General features: G+C 48.0%; 1 protein-coding gene across 1 annotated transcript in view; it reads right to left on the reverse strand.

The window, feature by feature from the left end:
• Positions 1 to 20,340, reverse strand: part of SH3PXD2A (SH3 and PX domains 2A) — a 220,389-nt gene that overhangs the window by 188,243 nt on the left and 11,806 nt on the right.

Consider the following 20,340-nt stretch of genomic DNA (forward strand, 5'->3'; position numbering starts at 1 on the left):
TGCATGGGAGTCTGCACATAAAAAGGTACGATACAGTTCACTCCAGGAAAGGGAGGGCAAGTTTCTGGCAGTGCAGAGAAGCTGGGATGGGGCCCAGGCAGACATCTGAGCCTGGCCTTGCCACCATTCTAAAATTAGGGTCTCATCCTTTGTTACAAAACACACGCCTTGTCTCTGATCCACAGCCTGCCCACGTTGGTGGAGACAGTTTTTACCTGTCTCTGCGACAGACCACCCGCCCGGCTAAAAACGCTGTTCAAGCAACTGGATTAAAGGTTATTTAATAAAACACCCACTCTGCCTTCTTGCTGGCAAGGCACTGCCCACTGCCCTGGTCCAGTAAGAGCACTCCTGCTTTCCCAGGGAGAGATGGGTTTGGGGGAATATCTTCCCCTGCAGTCCCTACATGGAGGACAGCACCAGAGAAAGGGGAGCAGGGAAGGAGCCCTGGGAGAACAGAGCATCCCAGAGGACACCACCACGAATGGCCAGAAGGCAGAGCTCACAGTGGATGTGCCCTCAGCTTGTGACAAGCACCCTTGACATATGGTTACAGACCACCTGAGACAGAGTTTCACTCACATCAGCTACGATCTTGCCCCATCAGCTCCTAAACCCTGCCTACCACAACCACCTGTTTCTAACACACCCCTAAGGGCCGACCAGGCTCAGGATCCTCTTGTACCGCAGAGCCACAACCAGCCTTTAACCCGAAGAGCTCAAAGAGGTATTGATGGCTATGGCCAGCTTGCATGGTGGAGTAGACTGCTGACCACCAGTGACTTTCTATGGAAACAAGCCTAGGAAAGCAGTACGCTGACCTGATGTTCCTAAATGAGCCCTACAATTTCTCTGCGGGTGATAAGCCTGGATGGGCCAGTGCCACTGAGGCTGAACATCAGCCGAACGGCCATGCACAACCTCAGCCAGAAAGGAAAGAAGCACCTGCTCCAGTGGCACCTTTATGGACCTGCCCAAGAGAGACTGTCCCCAACCCTGAAAACTGCCAGAGCCTCTCACTCCTCCCATTCACCCTCTGCACCCTTTCACTGTCAGTCAGCCCATGGTGCTACCAAGACAAATACCCAAATCTTCATTATTCTATTTCATTTTCTCCCACGTTTCAGAGGTACAATGCAATGCTCTATGTCCCTGTTGATCCTACAGAGAAGCCCCAGCTCCCTTGGGCTGGGGGAACACCAAAGCTCCCGCTAGCCCAGTGACTCATTTCCAACAGACCAGGAGAGATGTCTTTCAACCCACAGCCCGCAGGCCCTGTGGCCTCTGAGGAAGGTAAGGAAGGAAAGCAAGCAGTCCTGTTACTTGACCTTGCAGGACCCCTATCTCCTCACCTGAACTGGAGCTACAGCTCAATACAAATGTGTAAAGTGGCAGCAAAAGCTGCATGGGGGGAGCTCGTCAGTCAGCATTTAATCTCATCAATGCTACATGTCCAACAGTGAGGGTGTGTGAGTTAAACAGCGGGTTTGTTACCTCGACAGATTTCCTTTAAAAAATATTTTTTTGCTAACATGGGGAAAAAAACAGTCAGAATTTTTTTTTTTTACTGTTTTTGTTTTAAGCACACGAAAGCCTTCTCCTCTTCCACCACACACAACATCTCCAGCATTTTTACCATATGGTACAGCAAACCAAAGATCAAGAGGAAACTCGGGAGTAGAAGGAACATCTGTGCAGGAGAAAAAGTTAAAAGATCCCACATGTTTCCCCATCAGGGAGTCAGGCTGGTAAATAAATAGACCATAGCTTTGCTGATTGTTAGCTAACTTACTTTTCTGCCTACAGAGACATGGTTTTTATTGAAAATGGGAAATTTTGTTTTCTTGTAGGTAGAGCTCTGGGTGTCTGAAGTCAGGCATGGGCAGGAGTTTTGTTCAAAGAAAAAAAAAAAAGAGGGGGAGGGAATCCCCACTGATTAACTTGAAGTTTCACTGTTGCTACACTTTTAGCCAGGAAGGCAATTCTCACTTTACTACACGGTGACTGATTCAAGCTGGAACCGATACAGTCAAATTCCCATGGTTATTCTTGGAGTTAGATTAGCTTGGCTAATACTGGCCTTTTTAACCACATCAAGAGAGTCACAACGTGTATAACTTAGTGCTATTTAGCTAAAGGGTGGATATCAGCAAAACAGATACAATAAACTGCAGCTGGAAGTGTTTGGCTAAACTTTCCTAGACTACACTTTCCGCCCTGGCTCTTGCCTCTGCTGGGAGGGTCTGGATAGCAGGGAGCTGGGGGGAGGCAGAGGTGCTCGGGAGGCCACCGATGCAATTCATGGGGACACAGCCTGTCTCAACGCAAAGTCCCCGGGAAGCATGGAAGATTTCTCATCTTCTTCGATATATGAGATAACATCCCAATGGGCAACGTGCACATGTTTGTGCAAAACTGAAGACAAGGAGTGAAGTTGTTGCTCCCCTAAAAGGCCATACAAGGTTGGGCACCCATGGAGGAGTGTGACAGTCGCTCTCCAAGCCCCTGACCCCAGATGACACTTGCTGCTAGCTTGTGGATCGGCCCCTGGACCAACGGGTTGGGTCTGGCATTTGTGCTGCCCCAGCAAAAGAGACAGGCTGGTGTTGGGCAGCTGTGCAGGAGGTTCAGGAGGAAACTACTGGCTGATCTCAGGCATGACATGGGAAACCCAACAGACCTAAAAAGGATCTGAGCAAGGACATAACTGCAGCCCAGCAACTACGCCCCTGCCTCTATGCCCGGCTGTTCTCATTAACGCCTAAAAAAGCACTCCCAGTGTGACAATGTCTGTATGGATGAGTAGTAACGGCACAGAGAACCTGCAACACAGACTGGAAGGTAATGACTGCCCTTCAGCTCTGCAGCGCAGGAAACCCTTCAGGATGTTACAGCCAAACAAAGAGCAGCAGAAGCATGGAGCCTTCCTCAGCACTTCCCTGCACCCAGTTCTGCCATTCAAAGCCAGCGCAAGTTAGATCTAAAATCCTAGAAAAGCAGGATTCTGTATCCTCCCACCCATGGAGAAGGATGTGAAGCAGAAGACGAGGAAGAGATGGATGCAGGGGAAAAGAACCAGCAATGGGCCTGAAGGAAACATCCCAAATCTCCCAGAGGTGACGGGGTATCCTGACCCAATGCCTAACAGCCCCACTCAGCCCAGCTCTGGTAAGAGGAGACACTAACCATGGAGATAAATGGAGCAGCCGGGAATGGAGGGAGCAAAGGGCTGAACCACAGAAACTCCTCCTGGTAGTCACAGCACTTTCCCCACGTGGATGATTAACAGCCAAAGACCAATAAACAGATTTTTTATTCACTTAATTAGATGTCTGCAGAGCATCTGAAAGTCAAAAACTCTTTAGTCTGTGACAAATGTTTTGCCATTAAAGGAAATTATTATTGTTATTATTGCAAATATACATATGATTGATGAAAAATATCCTTCACTTAATGCCCCAGGTTATTCTGCTCAGACATGAGCAGTCTCCACAAGTTGTTGCTCGCATCTTTGATACATGACATTTAACTCAGGGACAAGATTTGCTGAATGAGAAAGTCATCCCATCACCTAGAGTAAAACCATCCCAGCATGAAGGGAAAGAAGTGAAGTCTGGATGCGGAGGCCCGAAGGATGGAGTTAGGACTGTAGCTGGCTTTGGGCAGACAAGACAACACAAGTGGGCAACGCATTTTCGCAAACTGGGGGAAGCTCATACTCAGTTCATCTGCTTACAAGCGTTAGTATGTGAATCCCACCATGGGGGAGCCTCCAATTGTATGACCAGTGTGACAAGCAGAAAGAAATCCATTACCACGTCACTGTCTCACGGGGGGGGGGATCCGTTTGGAAACAGGGAGGGTATATGGAAACTGGGAAGTGAGCTTCCCACGCATTTGGGCAGCATGTCTGGAGTCAGGCTGAACAAACACATCCCACTCCTGCTTTTGGCACAACAGATGCACGTCCACAAATAACTCATCACCAAAATCACCTCCCCAGGCTTTGTCTCCCCAAACCGCTCTGGGTTTGCCAACAGCTTTCCTACGTAAGTCCTGTATGGAGTCCTGCCTTCTGCTCCAAGCAGCTTTCTTGCTTCTGCGCTAAACTCATTTAGAAGATCTGCTATAAACCTTGTGGTCCAGATTATGACTTTCTTACAGTGGTCAGTAAACAATCATGCAATTAATCCCATTAAAAATCAAGGGAATTACTCATGTGAGTTGCTGCTCATTAAAATGAGAGCAGGCTCAGAGTACTGGCCCACTCCACTCCTTACTACTTGCATATAACCATGAAATCACTTGACTTGCAAGATGGAATCGGAAGATTTCAGTGGTATCAACTCATAATAACTGGCCTTTTTGTTAAAGTCCCACCTCCTGGAGGTGAGCGATTGTTTGAGAATTAGCATTCACTGTAAAAATTATTGAAAATCTACTCTAGCTTTTACGGTCCAAAGCATAAATTTGCAAACATGACCCAAATTCATCCTTCAAGGTCCAGAAACTGAATGGCAAATAACATAGTCTCCATGCTTTTGGTATAAATGTAGGGAGCTCTGGAAGCTGCCTCACGCATGTAAATGGGAAAAGAGGTGTAGCCAGTGTCCTCACTTACAGCTAAGCTGTTACTTCCTTCTCATCTCTTCTGCTTCAGGCTACCTTTACCTAAGAATGTGAATATGCCATGAAGAAAGAGATGCTCCTGCACGCAAGGACCGTTTGGGCTCAGCAATCACCAGCTGATGGCATCTATGGTCACTTCACGTCAGTTCTGCTGTGAAAATAAGATTCAGCCCCTGTCTGCCTTGTGATGGTACCACCTGATTAAAAATCTAACAAAACAAAAAAAAGCACCCCCTGAGATGCTGCAAGTAGCATCTCTGAGGACGAGAAGCCAAGCATCTTCCTGATAATTATTTACTTACTACATTTTATTTATCTTGGTTAGATTTTCATAAAACGACATTTTTTTCCGGTTTAGATATAAGGACTTACAGCACCTGAGACTAAGGGGTGACTTCTTTTTTGCAAGAGAGGCTTTTACCCTGCTGTAAGCCAACCAATGCAGGGGATGTGAACATATAAACTGTTTAATGGCCTGATCTTGTGGCATTTGCCAGTGGGAACTTTGTTCCTGATTTGGTCTCGAGGTTTTGGAAGTTTGTGACCAAATCTAACTCCCTGAAATTAATACACTGAGACAGCTACCTGACCTCCACCTATGCCTTACACTACAGACTCTAGCTGGAGTTTCCTGTTGGGCTGTTAATTCCTCCCCTTCCTTCCTTGCAGCAGTTCTAACTCTTCCCCAGTCAGAAGAGTGAAGTTCTCCACACCTCTTAAAATGAGCAAATTAGGACACCCACATAATCTCTTATCAGCATGCATATCTTGCTGGTTCCTTTTCAAGTGGATGTAGGTTTGCCATGTGCACAAATAAAATCAAAGCCCTGCGGGAGGTCAGCACTGCAATCATGAGAGATTTATTTTAACACACAAAGACCCTGAGGATGACTTTCATCCAAACCCCTCACTTTGGCAAGTGAAACAACATCCACGGCTGCAAAGGGATGCAGGACTTCGACCTTTTGCAGAGAGAGATGGGGCCTCGCTCCCCTCCGCAGTGTATAATTTACTTTTGTCCCAGAGAAACAGCGGATGAAAAACAAACCATGACCAAGAAACGGAGAGCAGCAGATTTTTGGCAAAGTGCCCCCAGAAACCCCAGCGAGTTTGCCACCTTACTCTCGGTCACTCAAGTGGTCCCAAGGCTACAACTCTTCCTACACTGAATTTCAAGAGACATATTAGCTTCCCATTTTCTAAGCGCTCATTAGAAAATGCATTTTTCATTAAAAATGAGGCAAGCCGACAATAACTTTAATTTAGCCACTGCTGGACTTAAAAGGTAAAGTACACGAGGACAGTTATGCACCAGGCACACGCTGATCCCAGCTCTTGGTGATCCCTTCTCACGAGGTTGATCTGAGCTCAGAGTCCCAAGGAGGAAAGAGAGGCTACAGCCAACTGAGAGATGGGGCAGAGGAGAGGAGGCATCCGTATGCGTATGGGGTTGTGTGCACACTTTTAAGAGAGGGCTGCCAAAGAAACTGGAAGAAAAGCAAAGGTGCTACCAGGGATCTGAAACTGGTGATGATGGAACTCACTCCCCCAGCAGGAGGAGTTCAGGGCATCTGCAAATCAGAAAAGGTTGAAAGTCCCTGTTGTAGATAACGAAAGCTTAGATGAGAAGGCGAGGTAAGATATCAGAACAGAAGAAGGGTTATTAATTAAAACCCTGAGGAGCAGCAGCAATTTCCTTTCATTTTGAAGTTGAAAACCAACTGTGCTGCTCATTGACATAACTGATGGTTACAGTATCATCAGCTATATTTTGAGTTATAAACAGTGTGATCTGCAAGAAAGGCAACGGCCGGAATCAGACTGAATTCTGCTGTCTGCCGGAGTTTTCCCATGGATAAACATCTCTGGCCCTGTCTCTGCTTTTGCATCTGCAAAATGCGAGACAGATCTCAGGAAGGTGGCATGAGATTTAATCAAGAGCCATCAAACACTCTGAGCCTTACGCTGCAGAGCAGGAGTCAGAGACTGAATTCAGAGGAACTGTACTCTTCTAAAATCAGCAGGACAGAGGCAAATGGAAAAGTATTACCGGTGGGTTTCAGACATGGTTATCCTCCCAGTTGCGGGCTTGTCCATCTGTAGCATATTCCAAATCCTGGTTAACCAGAGCATCCAAGGGGCCTTTCACTAAGGAAGATGGTTAGTCAGCATTTCCAGCAAATGGATCTCATGCTATTAGGTAACATATCAGCATTTAAATGGCAGCAGGTGAGAACAAGCAAGAAAGTAGAGAACATGAGAGCCCGTCTCTACAGATTCACCTTTTATATGCCTGTTCAGAGAAGATCACTTCCTCGATTGTTTGATTTCAGGACAGATTTTCTGCTAAGGTTTATCAGCAGAGCGTCCATGACATAAGTGGAAGGACCTGATTTACTCCAGCCCAGGACAGTACCTGCTGAGATCAATGACAGAAGCTCATGCATGATGGGGAACAAAACTGCTGCCCTTGGGGCAGATGCCTCTGCAGGATACAGCTGTTGGAGAATTTCCCCTGGATGTGGGTTGCATTGAGCTTCTTTTTATTCCTCCTCTGCTTCACCCTCTCACAGGAACAACAAATCAGTTTGCTCTCACAGACACAAGAGAGAGCTGTTCCTGAGCATAATATCAATTAGCTAAAGTTTGCAAAAGACTTTGAGATCTTTGGGTGAGGGCATGAAACAGACTGAGCACAGCACAGCCCATCTGTTAGCTGCTCACATGTATAACTGACATCTTATGCAGCAGAAGGAGGTGAAATTCCATCTCTTCCTAAAGCAGTAACCAGAAAAAAAAAGTCCCACAGTGCAGCGGGAATAATTATATCAGGCAGCCAGTGACACTGGCTCTCTCCTGGTGTTACATGATGCCACAGCATGCAAGAGAAGTGCATTAATTCAGTCCCTGAGAAGCAGCAGCAACTGGCTTTCGTTTTATTTTGAAAGAAAAAAAATTAAAGCAAAAACCGTCCGGATAACAGGCTGACATGCCTTTCAACTACAGCATTATAGGATATGTTCCGAATTAAATATAGTGCAATCCATGAGAAAGTCAAACAAAAGCAGGAAAATGCATATAAAATAAAGAGAACAGACATTTACAGCATGGTGTAATCCCCAAAGGGAATATGCCTCTCTCAGGTCTGAAAATTTCCACCAGAAATCTTGGAAATCTTACAAACCTCTCAGTATCCAACTAAAACAGCCAGGGGAGGAGAAGGGGAGAGCAGAGACTGGGGGTCTTTCCCCAACACAATCCATCAAAAGAGGGAATGCTGTTTCCCAGCCGAGACATTGCTATTTTTCATACAGAAATGCAGCTTTCTCTAAAAGCTCCGAAAAACGAGCCCAGAGTTCGTGGCTAACACAGACCGGCAAAACATTCGGAGGTGCTGGTTTGGGATGACAGGGGCACTTGGTGCATCTCTGAAGGGCTTCTCAGAAAGCCCACACTGTCCTTTCACAGAGCAGCTATTGATGTCTCCTGCCAGAAGCATTTTCTTTCCCCAGTACTAAATTAGACTGGCCTCGTCTGACTTAACCACGCTGGAAGATGCTTGGACAAAGGCTACTTCATGCTTTACCATCTCTCCATGGTGATTATATGTCCCTTGTTACTCCGGTATCTACAGTGGATGTGTCCTGACAGCATCCCTGGGAAGTAAGGCCATACCATAATGCCTGTTTTAGCGAGGCGCAGAGAGATGAATGCTGCAGTTATGTGGCACAGCAGGGTCACGCAGAGATGTCAGAGCCATGCTCATACCATGCCTCATCAGGTGAATTAGCCAAGCTTCTGAGGAAGGTTCATAATAGTTGGGAGGAGGGTGCAAGCATTTTGCCTTTTTTCCAGAGCTAGCACATCCAGAGCTAGAACATCCAGAGCCAGCCCAGGTGCTCAGGCTGCTCAACCTGGGCATGTCCTAAAAGGCTCACTGCAGGTCACAGCAAAAATCCTGGCTGGGATTGAGTTGACCTCAACTGTAGAGCATCCTTCCTCACCTGTGCACGCGGGTTGTCCTTACAAAAATCACAGGCCTTGAAGTGTCCCTTCAGACTGCACATAAGCGGCAAGAGACCAGCGTGCTCCAGTGACAGACACTGCAGCAATGGTGACAACTGCCCTTGGACATTAAGGGGCACAGGACCAAGCTCTCCTGTAACACTGGCCTCCAGACAGCAGCAGAACCACATCTGACAGCACTGTCAGAGCAAAGGTCCCATTTTTAAATATAGTGGCAACTCTAAGAGCTTCACTGAAAGGGAGCAAAGCACCGAGGTCACTTACATTTATCACCACTTCCTACATCACCTGGAATTTTTAAAAAATACTTACCTTCCATCCTTCTTTAAATTTCAATCCTTTCAAGCCAACCATTGAAATATGGTGTAGCCCCAATAAGCTTTTTGGGTTTATTGGTGCCTCAATCTTACTGAGCCACTCCGAAGGCCTCACAATGCAAAAACTGCAAGTGCCTAACTCCTGCCCAGGAGAGACTGTTTGTGCACGCGGGAGCAGCTCTGCCCAGCGCAAAGGCCGGACGGGTCGGTGGGAGGCTGCAGGGCTTCAAACCCTCCAGTCCTTGGGAAACCCCTGGCAGCACTGGCAAACACTGCATTGCAGCTGCAAGCAAGGTGCCGGAGGGTGCATCCTAAAAGCAGCACAGAGCCATTAGCAGAGTGCTGCTATTAATTACGTACTGCTGTTAGCACAAATCACGCACCAAATATTAAGGTCAGCACCATTTGCAGGCTGCTTTACTTTTGCTCCAGTCTGTTTTGTCCAGTGCTGTCAGATTATCCAGAGAACAAAACTCCTGACCTGCTCTACAACATCACAGATTTAGGACGACATCTTGGGGAGTGGCGGGGGGGAGTGCCGTTTCTTCCTTTAAGGGCCCCCTCATGTGCCAGCCTGACTCCTCCTGGGTCCAGCCGGTCCCCGAGAGCAATAGCGGTGTCAGGGGCTGGAGAATCACATCTGTCATGCAATGCCCTCTTCTACCCTTCCTTACTCCTCTCTCATACAGATGTAACTGCTGATTTCATCGGTGTTTTAGGCAGGAGCTACCCAGCCTTAGCCACTCCATCTCTGCAAACTGATTTTGTTTGAACCGGTGCACAGCCTGGCGCAGGAACGCTCTGAAACCCGATTTATACATTGGATGGTCATTGATCTTGCACCCACAGAATCCATCCTTGGAGAGACTTCTGCTGCTCGCACAGTGGTGACCACGGTTTTAACTAAACCTGCTTAAAAACACACCCTTAGTTAAATTGGTAGCGGTTCATGAGCCTGCAAGACTACTCCCCTGCTTACACTACTATGAGAGAGGTGAGACTTTAGCTCCAAATGTATGAAACTTAATCCCTCTGTTTTCATAATCTACATCTTCTCTACAGCCTGTTAGCTCTGCTTGATATATTGTCCCCTGGAAACCATGAGTAACTTCAATATTGAAAACAGAAACAATAGCTCCGAACACAATGGCACATTTTACTTCAGAAACTCCATCTGAAATGGTATCTACTCATCTCCGTAGGACACTGCTTGGAGCTCTGGGGAGATGGGGGAGAGCGACGGCCCAGCTCAGTACAATGATGAAACCATGCCAAGCAAAACATAACCACAGGTTTTAACTCCACGATGGGAGGAGACTCCTTTGTCTTCTTTTCTCCCTCTCTCCCTACCTCCAAACCCTGCGATGTTTTGCCTGCGTATCTGGTTCCAAACACGTGTCTCCCATCTTTGGGGGGATTTAGCAAGGAGCACAGACAACAAATCCCACCGCGCGAGCGGGCAAACAGAGCTGCACGTGTAACAGATACCTTGCTCCAGGCCTCGAGGGAGGTAAGCAAGCAGCCAGCAGGACAGGCAGTTTCCAACAGTTCGGAGCCAGCTGCCAGCCTTTACGGTCCCAGCCCCAGCGTGGGCCCTTCAGCTCGGGCACTGCCCCACCCCAGGTGCTGGCATCTCCCCAGGATGCTCATCTGGCACACAGGGACAGCGAAGGAGTCCAGTGCGCAGGAAGGACAGACTCCAAGCCGGGGTTGCCTGCTTGGGCTTGCAATGGAGGGAGGGACAGATTTTGGGGCTAGAATATAAGAACACACATAGGCTTGCAACAGCCTGTCCTTCTTACCAGTGCCTATTGCAATGGCATCTCATGGACGGTTTTCTCTCTGCATATTTACGTCTGAGCATTGGAGACAAAGTCCATAGGTACCAGAAAAGCTGTTTCAAAGAGACCTCCTGTCGCTAGCACAACCACACAACACAGGCTCCTTAGGTGGACACTCAAACCCACACCAGCTCCTTCCAATCACTGCCCTGACGCACAGCATAGGCACTGTTCTCTCTTTGAAAAAAAACGGGTGTTTGGGTACAACTATGTCTTTAAAGCCCATACCCAGAAGAAGAATCCCAGGGGTCCCGTGCACCCATCCCGAAGGACCAGACCGTGACGCAAGACCGCACTGGAAGGAGGGACAACACGTCCCACAGGGCAAATCCGACCCAGCCCCCTGAGAAGGGAGGCTGGGACTAAAACCTTATTTTTGTAAGTACAAGTCTGCCTGAGGAGCTTTGTTAATTTAATTAAGAATGAAAGCAAACCCTGGGAAAGTAGATGGGTTTGGATGGCGGCCATGGCGGCTGCATGTGCACAGCTTGGAGCAGGGTGGGCACAGCGAGTGTTTACGGAGCCTCCACGTTACTCTGTCTGCTCGTGCGTTACTCCAGGATTTTCATTCAGATAATAATCATCCAACCCTGGATGTGATGCTTACGGACCATATGGTAGTCTGTGTATTATACCAACTAATCACATGTAATATTTGGCAGGGTATTAAAAGCATCGATGGAGGTCTTTGACAACGGTGGGGGTTTTTTGGGTCTTTTTTAATCTCAGTAGCTTTTAAGTGGGGCAGGCAAATTGTCAAGAAATACTGTCAGGACTGTGACTTTTCCAAACTTGCAGATGATAAAACTGCTACAAGTTGTGAGGGACAAACTGCACACGGGGCCGCCGCCTGCATCTGGGAGGAGAGGGACTCCTTCCAGCTCCATCCTCCCATCAGGAGGTTTCCAGCCTGTATCCCTGCCTGGTGGTGTTTGTGAGACCTGACAGCAGGACCGTGGCCAGCAGTATCAGGTGCAGGAGGTACTTAGTATGCTGCTACCTGCCACAGGCAGGAGATGCGTCTCCCAGCCTCATCAGGGCAGCGGCTTCCTAAGCTTTAAACCAAGGGTGGTCGCAGAGCTACGTGGGCTGCACACCAGCACCCCTTGCTTCATAGGCAGCTGGCTACGTGTCCACTTTGCCAGTGAGCATCCGTGCCTGCTCTCCTCTGGCGGATGGTCTTCCAACGACATGAGGAGAGGCACATCACCAGGGACCATTTGTACATAACTGGGCGTGTACTCTGTCATAAAATGAAAACACAAGTTTTCTCCAGGCTGTCTGGCCACACATGCAATCCACTGTGGCCAGGTGAAGGATACACACTAATTATATGATGCAGTTGTGCTTGGGTGATGCCAGGAAAAGGTCCTGGGGAGAGCAAGCTGCAGGGAATAGGCGGCCACAACAGTTCATCCCATCCAGCAGCTCCTTCCCAAACATTTTTGAGGGGCTTTCTGAGGGGAAGAAGGTGACCTACGAGCTGCTTTGGTGGCCAGGCTGATGTCTCATCCAGGACAAGACCAGTGAGGATGCAGATTTCTATGCCTTTCCACACTTGTGACCGGCTTTAGAAGCTGGATGGGGCAGACAGGCAGGCCAAACAAGCATGACAGTCATCTTGCATTGACCCTGCTGGGCACTGTGCAGGCATCCAGGGCTATTTCTCATCCTCCCTGTGGGTTCGCACTCGTCTGTTCTGTCCTCCTCCCCATCACACAAAGCCACAATGAAGAGACATCAGAAGGATGCCCAGACTGTGGAAACATCCCCACAGATGTGTTGGAAAGTCCAAGTCTAACCAACAAGCTGCAGGTACCACACAGCTCTCTTCTGCCCTGGCCCCTGGCTCGGGCAGGGAATTACATTTCACAGACCCCCCCCCCCGAAATTACTTCATGATGCTTTGTCACAGAAAGCATCCAGGAACACAGTAACTTGCAATGAGATTCCAGCAGTGTCCGGGACCTTTAATTCCCTTACCAGCAGCAGCCAAGCTGTCTGATGGCACTGCGGCATCTAGACCTGGCTGCTGGTTTTATGAGCCCGTGTGATCCTCATGTGCTCCGTAGGGTTATTTATTTGATCAGCCTTTAATGCCTCAGCATTATGGCTGTAACGGTACAGCTTCTCTATGGAACGGCCTCTTCAGCCATCTGCAGAACCTAGCCCTAAAAGTGGAGTGGGGAGGAGGTGGGAGGAAAAACAACACACCAGCTGCTTTCTGCCAGGACACAAGCAACTTCAAAAATTAGATTCCACGTATGTACCCTGCTGAGGGTAAGGTACACCATTTCAGAGTACAGAATGGCCTGTTTTCCATCAGAAAGCAAGACACCAGCCTCATCCATTCCCAGCTACTGCTAACCTCCCTTCATTATCAAACAGGGATAGAAAAGGGCATGGGAGGCCAGCAACTACACACCTGTGGCCAGCACGCATGCAAGCACAGTGAGCTGCTCTTTGCCAGCAACCCAGTTGCAAAGTTATCTGGCTTAATTAGGGCTTCCTTTGGGGGGAAACCTTGGCTCAAGTAACTGAACAAATAAATTACACTACCAGACACACACGCATACACACAAATAACCTATCTTGCTCAGCCAGGTGCAGACGATTGTTTCTAGCCCTTCATCTGGGGCTGGTGCACGTCTCTCCATGAGGTCAGATGCAGGAGAACATCGCGCTGGCCAGGAACGGAGGAAAACCTGAGAGCAGCTTAAGAAAAACAGTAACTAAACTCAGAAGAAATTTTCCCTGCTCTAACAGGTGCAGAGATGTGATTATACGTGCTTCAACACATGGGCTTTCAACATGGCCTGAGCGTCACACTGCAGATCTAACATGGTTAAGGAGGCTTTGAAATCTCACCCCTGCTTTGAACCTTGCAGATTAGTATCAACGTGGAGAAGGATTTGAAGCTGGAGGAAGATGCTCATATTTCGAAAGCTAGCACCGGCAGATGAAGGGGCAAGCAAAGGGGCTGTTCTCCATTACAGGCAGCAAGAGCAGCCTGGGCAGGCAATCCCCTTGCCTGGACGTGGGACTGAACAGCATTAAACAGTGGAAATACAACAGAGGCTTGAAAATGAAAACAAATTTCCCTTCTTAGCCATATTGAGGCATGCAACAAGGCAAACGGCCAGACAGCTTCACTTGCCTTTCTGTTAAAACCAAGCAGAAGAATATGATTCAAACATCAATGCTTCCAATGACAGATGGGCTGACACTGTAATAGTATCTCATCTACTTAAAACCATCTCTCAAATGTCAAAGGTGGAAAAAGAACTCCAAACTTTATATCCTAAGTCTGAATGTGTCCCTCGAAGTATTGCTTCCAGATTTGATCCACGCAGAAAGAACCTATTTCTAACAACAGACAGGAATATGGAGAAAGAAGGAAAAAATAAGAGGAGGAAGAGATACCGCTGGGGGGTTATGGGATTGATTCTCAGCATAATGCTGACTCACAGGAGTCCACCAGGTCCAGGAGATGGGCAGGTGCCCTGTGTGCCTGCGAGCAGACAAAAAACCCCAGTGAAACTACTCAGAAAAGCAAGAGGAAGAGGCGATTTCTGCAAAATCAATGATTTCTAGGTTGCAGAAGGACCACTTTTCCATGCTTGGGCACTTCATGCAAAGGCGATTCTTTTTTCCACGATGCCACTGGATTTTCAGGTATAACCGAATTCCCTTCTCAGGGAAACCTCTCTTACATTTGTCTTTGGAACTGGGAAGTCTCCGAGAGCTATTACGGTGCCACTGACAGCAGTGAGCACACAAGGATTGTGTAGGCAATGAATAACTACAAACTGGCTTATATTCTTTACCAAGAGGGTGGTCAAATACAGGAACAGGTTTCCTGGAGAGGTGGGCGATGCCCCAAGCCTGTCAGCGTTTAAGAGGCATCTGGACAGTACCCTTAATAACATGCTTTAACTTTTGGTCAGCCCTGAAGCGGTCAGGCAGTTGGACTAGATGATCATTGTAGGTCCCTTCCAACCGAAATACTCTATTCTATTCTAATAGTGAAGGCCTGTAGGATGGACATACAGCAAGAATTTCCATATTTCTGGTGTTCAAGATGATGACAATCTCACAAGATGAGAATTTTCTGTGAACTTTTACCGTCCTTGGACCAGAACCCAATACCTAGGACTGAATTTAAAACTCCACATGAGAACAAACTGATCAGTCTAAGTTTTCATCATGGCCCCAGTCACTGCTGCATCTGGGCTCCTGATGGCCATGAATTAATTTATCCTCTCAAAATCCATGGGAGATGAAAGCTCTTGCAGAACGGGGAATCCAAAGCCCAAATCTCTAAAACCCAGTTTTTCTGTTTTAGTCAAGGCAGGGCAAAAAAAAAATAATACAGCGCTCGTCCTTGCAGCCCTTGTGGTGCTTTAATCATCCTAAGAAAATAAGACAGAAGGCCAATACACCTAGTGTGTCTTCAGATTACGAATTACAGTTTGCACGAGATACAGAAGTACGAGAGATCGCTGTTAAACTTGCCAGCCCCATGGAGAAAAACAGCCCCCAGTGCTGGTGGGCTGCAGCACATGGAAGCTGCGACTGTAACCTTCCCTGCACGAAGCTCTGGCTGCTGATCTCCCAAGGGCAGGGGCACAGCTAGCGCCAGCACAAGTGGCTCAATCCTGAAGTCTCAACCCCAGTTGTCTCCATCTCCCTTCCCTGCGTCGGTAAAACGCTGCTAGCAATGTAATGCTTTTATCTCAACAGAGAGCTCCCAAGCTTAACTAATCACGGTGAACAAAGGGATTATTTCTTTCAACTTATATTCATCAGGGCTTGTGGCTTTTCATGCATTTTCCAGCTCCTAACACCAGAGAGACCTACCTCTGCTCAGAGCTGGTATGTGCTACTGAAATATAAATAAATTAACAGGTCACGACGAGGGAAGGAAAGAGCTAGTTTTCCATTCTGAAGACTGACTTACTTGAGAGCCTGACGTATCTGAAATCAATTTTTAAAAATATATTTAAAGGCGTCTCTTTTATAGAGGGACTTTGTTATGACGTGGAAAATTCACAGCTCCTAACATCAAGCCATGGGTGGAGGGAGTCTGGAGTATGAATTAAAAATAATGTGGTTGTTTGCAGAAATTAGCAGCACCGATTTAAATCCACACCCCCCTCCCTCCTCAAATAATCACCCTGTGAACGGAGGTGGTTTATGGAGCCCTCTGGAAAATGTTCCTCATGGCCTCCATTCCGAACCCAAAATAAAATACATCACATCGCAGCAAATACTTCACCAGGGTGCTGTTCTCTCTTCCCCCCAACCCACGCCTCCCATTTGTTGCTAATTAAATGAAACAGCAGGTGCTTAGACCACAAGCGCAGCAGGGCTGCAGTAAGCACAGTGATTAAACCCCCCTGGAATGTCTTCTTGGAGAGCTGCATCTTTCCAGGGACCGGACTCGAAGAGGAAAGATGAGATTAGAGGCGAGGGCTGGGTCAGTCTTTGGCTGCAAGCTCCACGTTCAGAGGGTGCTTTCGAAGGATGGGTCACTAAAATGTCATGTTTCTGGGGAAGATGCTGGGTCCTCTCTGTTTTGCCGAGCCACCTTCCTGGCATTCCCGGTACAGGATGCATGCAATGTAGTGTGCTCTGCCTCTAGGCTGGAGACATCTCCTTTCTCACCCAGATAAGACCCATCATCCTAATGCAGAGCAGCCTCCCCTACACCAAGGCATGTGTGGGCAACACAAATCTTCAGGCAATGATTTGCAATGCAGTTCCCAAGGCGGGAGCCATCCCAGCCTAACCCTGGGCGAGGCCAAGGAACAGATGCACAATGAGCTGGGGTGTCAGAGCTGGCCAGGAAGGTTATCGGCTGTGTCTGAACACATGACGCAGCAGGCCACGCTAATGAGATGTTCCTAGTTGCCACCCAGAGCAAATGGGTGCAAGCCCAGAGATAAGTTTTGTAACAGCAGCTCATGCTTTGGGATGTGTTCTCACACCACAACTTCTGGCACACCCGGTTACCTGCTCACCTCCATGCTGCAAACCCATCCACAGGCACTGTTCAACATGGACTGAACCTGCCCCGCTCCCTTCATATGAAAGAAAATGGCCCTTGTTACCACCAACGCCATCACCAAGCCTCACCTCCTGACACCATAAATCAAGCAAATCAAAAGGCAAATGCTATTGTGTTATGGATAGGGGACAGGCAATGCTGTAGGAAATGGATAGGCACGGAGCAAGGGGCATTTATGTGCAGCCAGAGCTGAGCGCCCCATCAAACCAGCTCTCCCCTGCATTCTGGCTCTGGGGCCTCCTTGTTTCACCCCAGTGAAGTCCTTCCCCTGCTCACCGTGCACCCCATCAACAGCCACGGCTCCCTCCCATCCCAGCATGCCAGTCTTGCTATGGTGACTTCCCATCAAGACAAGCTGGGATGACTTTAATCACCCAAAGGGCACCAGCGAGTACTAACTCAAGGGGACCCTAAACCAGTTACCAACTGGGATAACATGATACAAGCCTGGAAATAAAGTCCTCGTCCCTTCTACAAATTCCACTCCTGGCAGCAAAAGTCCATGGGACCAGGACATAATCCCAAGAAAGACAAGCACTGTTTATATTTCTGCTGAGCAGTTCACTTCTATTTGGTCACTCTGCTGACATTTCACTTCTTCACCAAACCCTGTTAGAAATGGCTGGGGGCTCGGGGGGAGGAGAGGGAACATGGTCATTAAGGTCTGGCTTAGCTACTGTAATACAACTAACATTTGGCTCTGTTAAAAAGACTCCCAGCCAAAGACTTCAAAGCATTTTACAAACATTAATGAATAAACTTTCTTCAGGAGGGCTGATTATAGCCCCCATTTTATGGGTGGGTATTTTCAGATAACCTCCCTGCCACACCAGCAGTTCCCCACTCCTCGTTCCACACCACAGACTCCCGGCTCCTAATTACACAAAAAACATCCCCACACTAAGGCAGTGAAATATATTTTGACTTAAGAGTGGAACAGGATTTGACATGAGATTTCTTAACAGTATCAGGCAGGAAACTACAGCCCTAGTGCTCCAGCAGCCCACAGCACACCCCTGCTCAGCTGTATAATCCAGGGCTGTCCCACTCCTAGAACAACCCCAAAACTTTGCAGGGCTTCTCACCACCTTGGAAATCCTTTTTGTAAACAACTCCCTTTGCTTAAGGATAGCCAGGGACCACCTTCATGGACCACACCATGCTTTACTGCTCCATCTGCCTTATTGCCAGATCCCAACAGCAACCAAATCTCTGCCACCTCCTGAAACGAAATCCTACCCTTACGTGCAAGCGAGATGTGTCAGAGACCGGCACCCTCTAACTCTCAGCATGGTAACACGAGTGTCACAGACAACTACACAGGTTTTTGCAAAGCTGCACTAACAGCCACCAATGCACCAAAAACTACAAGACAACCTAGACTTGTTACAGGGACACAGGGGTTCACCATGTGCCATCCCACAACGTATTTTCCTCGTCAGGAAGACACATGCACCAGTTCTGCTCAGGCAGCAGCAGCAGTGACCAGAACAAGCCTCGACTTGGATTTCATAGAATCATAGAATCATTTAGGTTGGAAAAGACCTTTAACATCATCAAGTCCAACCGTTAACCTGGCACTGCCAAGTCCACCACTAAACCATGTCCCTAAACACCACATCTACACGTCTTTTAAATACCTCCAGGGATGGTGACTCCACCACTTCCCTGGGCAGCCTGTTCCAATGCTTGATAACCCTTTTGGTGAAGAAATTTTTTCTCACGTCCAATCTAAACCTCCCCTGGCACAACTTGAGGCCATTTCCTCTCGTCCTATCGCTTGTTACTTGGGAGAAGAGACCGACACCCACCTGGCTACAACCTCCTTTCAGGTAGTTGTAGAGAGCCATGAGGTCTCCCCTCAGCCTCCTTTTCTCCAGGCTAAACAACCCCAGCTCCCTCAGCCACTCCTCATAAGACTATCAAAGCTCCCCAGACCACAGAGAGGCCAAAACAACACAACTCACTGGGCTGTCAAAAGCCAGAGATTAGCCAGATAAAAAGAAAAGCCTGTGAAATAATTTTTGCTCCAAGTGGATAAGATACACTCCCTGTAAGACAAAACTTTGATCATTAAACTCACCTTAGTCCTTCGAAAGATTTTTTTTCCCTGTTATCATTTTACTTAGTCCTTTTCTGCTTTGCTTTCTAATGCCTTCCCATTTGGCATTTTCCTCTCTCTCCCTCACAGAGCATTTTCGCGGTTTGTCCTCCACCTCTCTCAAAACACCTGGCTGAAGGTAGCGGCTCAGCAAGTCCCACTGGTTTTCTTAACACCCCTTAAAAAAACCAGTCATCAAGACCCAGGCACATGGCTCTGGTGTTAACTCGGTTTGCAAAAATGCCACTAAATCAATTAGGATCTGCCCTTGACTGCACCTGGTGAATCAGAGAAATCTCTGCATCGACACTGATGCCTCACAAACGGCTTCAGTACAGAGCCCTGCTTGCACTGCAGATTTACAGAAATTATCTTACACACACAGGGATGTTTTTCTGAGTCTCTGCTTAGTCCTTTGTGAACTTGTTCACAGCTTCTGCCAATCAAAAATTTGTCAGTAACTGGCTCTGCTCCAAAGCATGGACCTCCTCACTGGACTGCAACTCCCTGCTCTGCTGGCTTTACACCCTCATAGGGTCCCAGCTGCACTTGAATGAGTCCCATGTGCAAGGACCCGCTTGCACCATTAGGGACGGCTGCAGCTCACACCAGCCCTGCTGCAGCTGCAGGCCTGAACAGCATGACCTGCTGCTATGTACCTGTTGATCCTACTCTGAATTAAGCTCTCGGGGTTTGGACCTGGGAATGCTGTGGGTCAGAAACACACCCACAGCATGCTCCCAGGACACCCTCCTCTCACACACATACCAAGGGACCATCAACCCCGCCATGCTTCTCCTGGGCACGGGCAGGGAAGAGCAAATGCTAATGCAACAGTTAAATGGGGTATCTTCAGAAAACTACGGGCAGTGCCAAAGGATCTTACATGCTTAAGAGTTCAAGTCCTCCCTTTCCTGCATGGATCCTGTAGACCAGATCTCTCCTTTTAAATGAAAAGCAAAAGGCGGAGAGCAAAGCGCCCAGCTTGGCCGGGTGTTGTTCAAACAGGGCACCCAGGAAGGAGCGTGCACAAAGCTGTTGCCCCAGAGCAGGAGGACTCTTGCTTTCCGCATGACTTCGCCATCATCTGCTGAGCGGCGTGGCTTCTCTGTGGGTTTTGCTGCCCTGACCGCTCCACTGGAGACTCATCGATGCTTCCCCTGAGGGAGGGAAAGGGGAAATTGCAAAAGACAGTTCTTCAGTGGGAATACTTGTGTTTGCACAAGACATGAAACCACTCTGGCTGCAGAAAAGGAGAAGCATGCCGCGACTCTAGGCAAGCAGGAAGGGAATAAGGCAGAAAACATACTCCCAACTTCATGGTCCATATGCTGCTTCTGCAGAAAAGGTCAGTTA

Source organism: Pygoscelis adeliae, unplaced genomic scaffold, assembly GCF_000699105.1.
Source record: "Pygoscelis adeliae isolate BGI_AS28 unplaced genomic scaffold, ASM69910v1 Scaffold317, whole genome shotgun sequence".
In the NCBI taxonomy this organism is placed as follows: Eukaryota; Metazoa; Chordata; class Aves; order Sphenisciformes; family Spheniscidae; genus Pygoscelis; species Pygoscelis adeliae.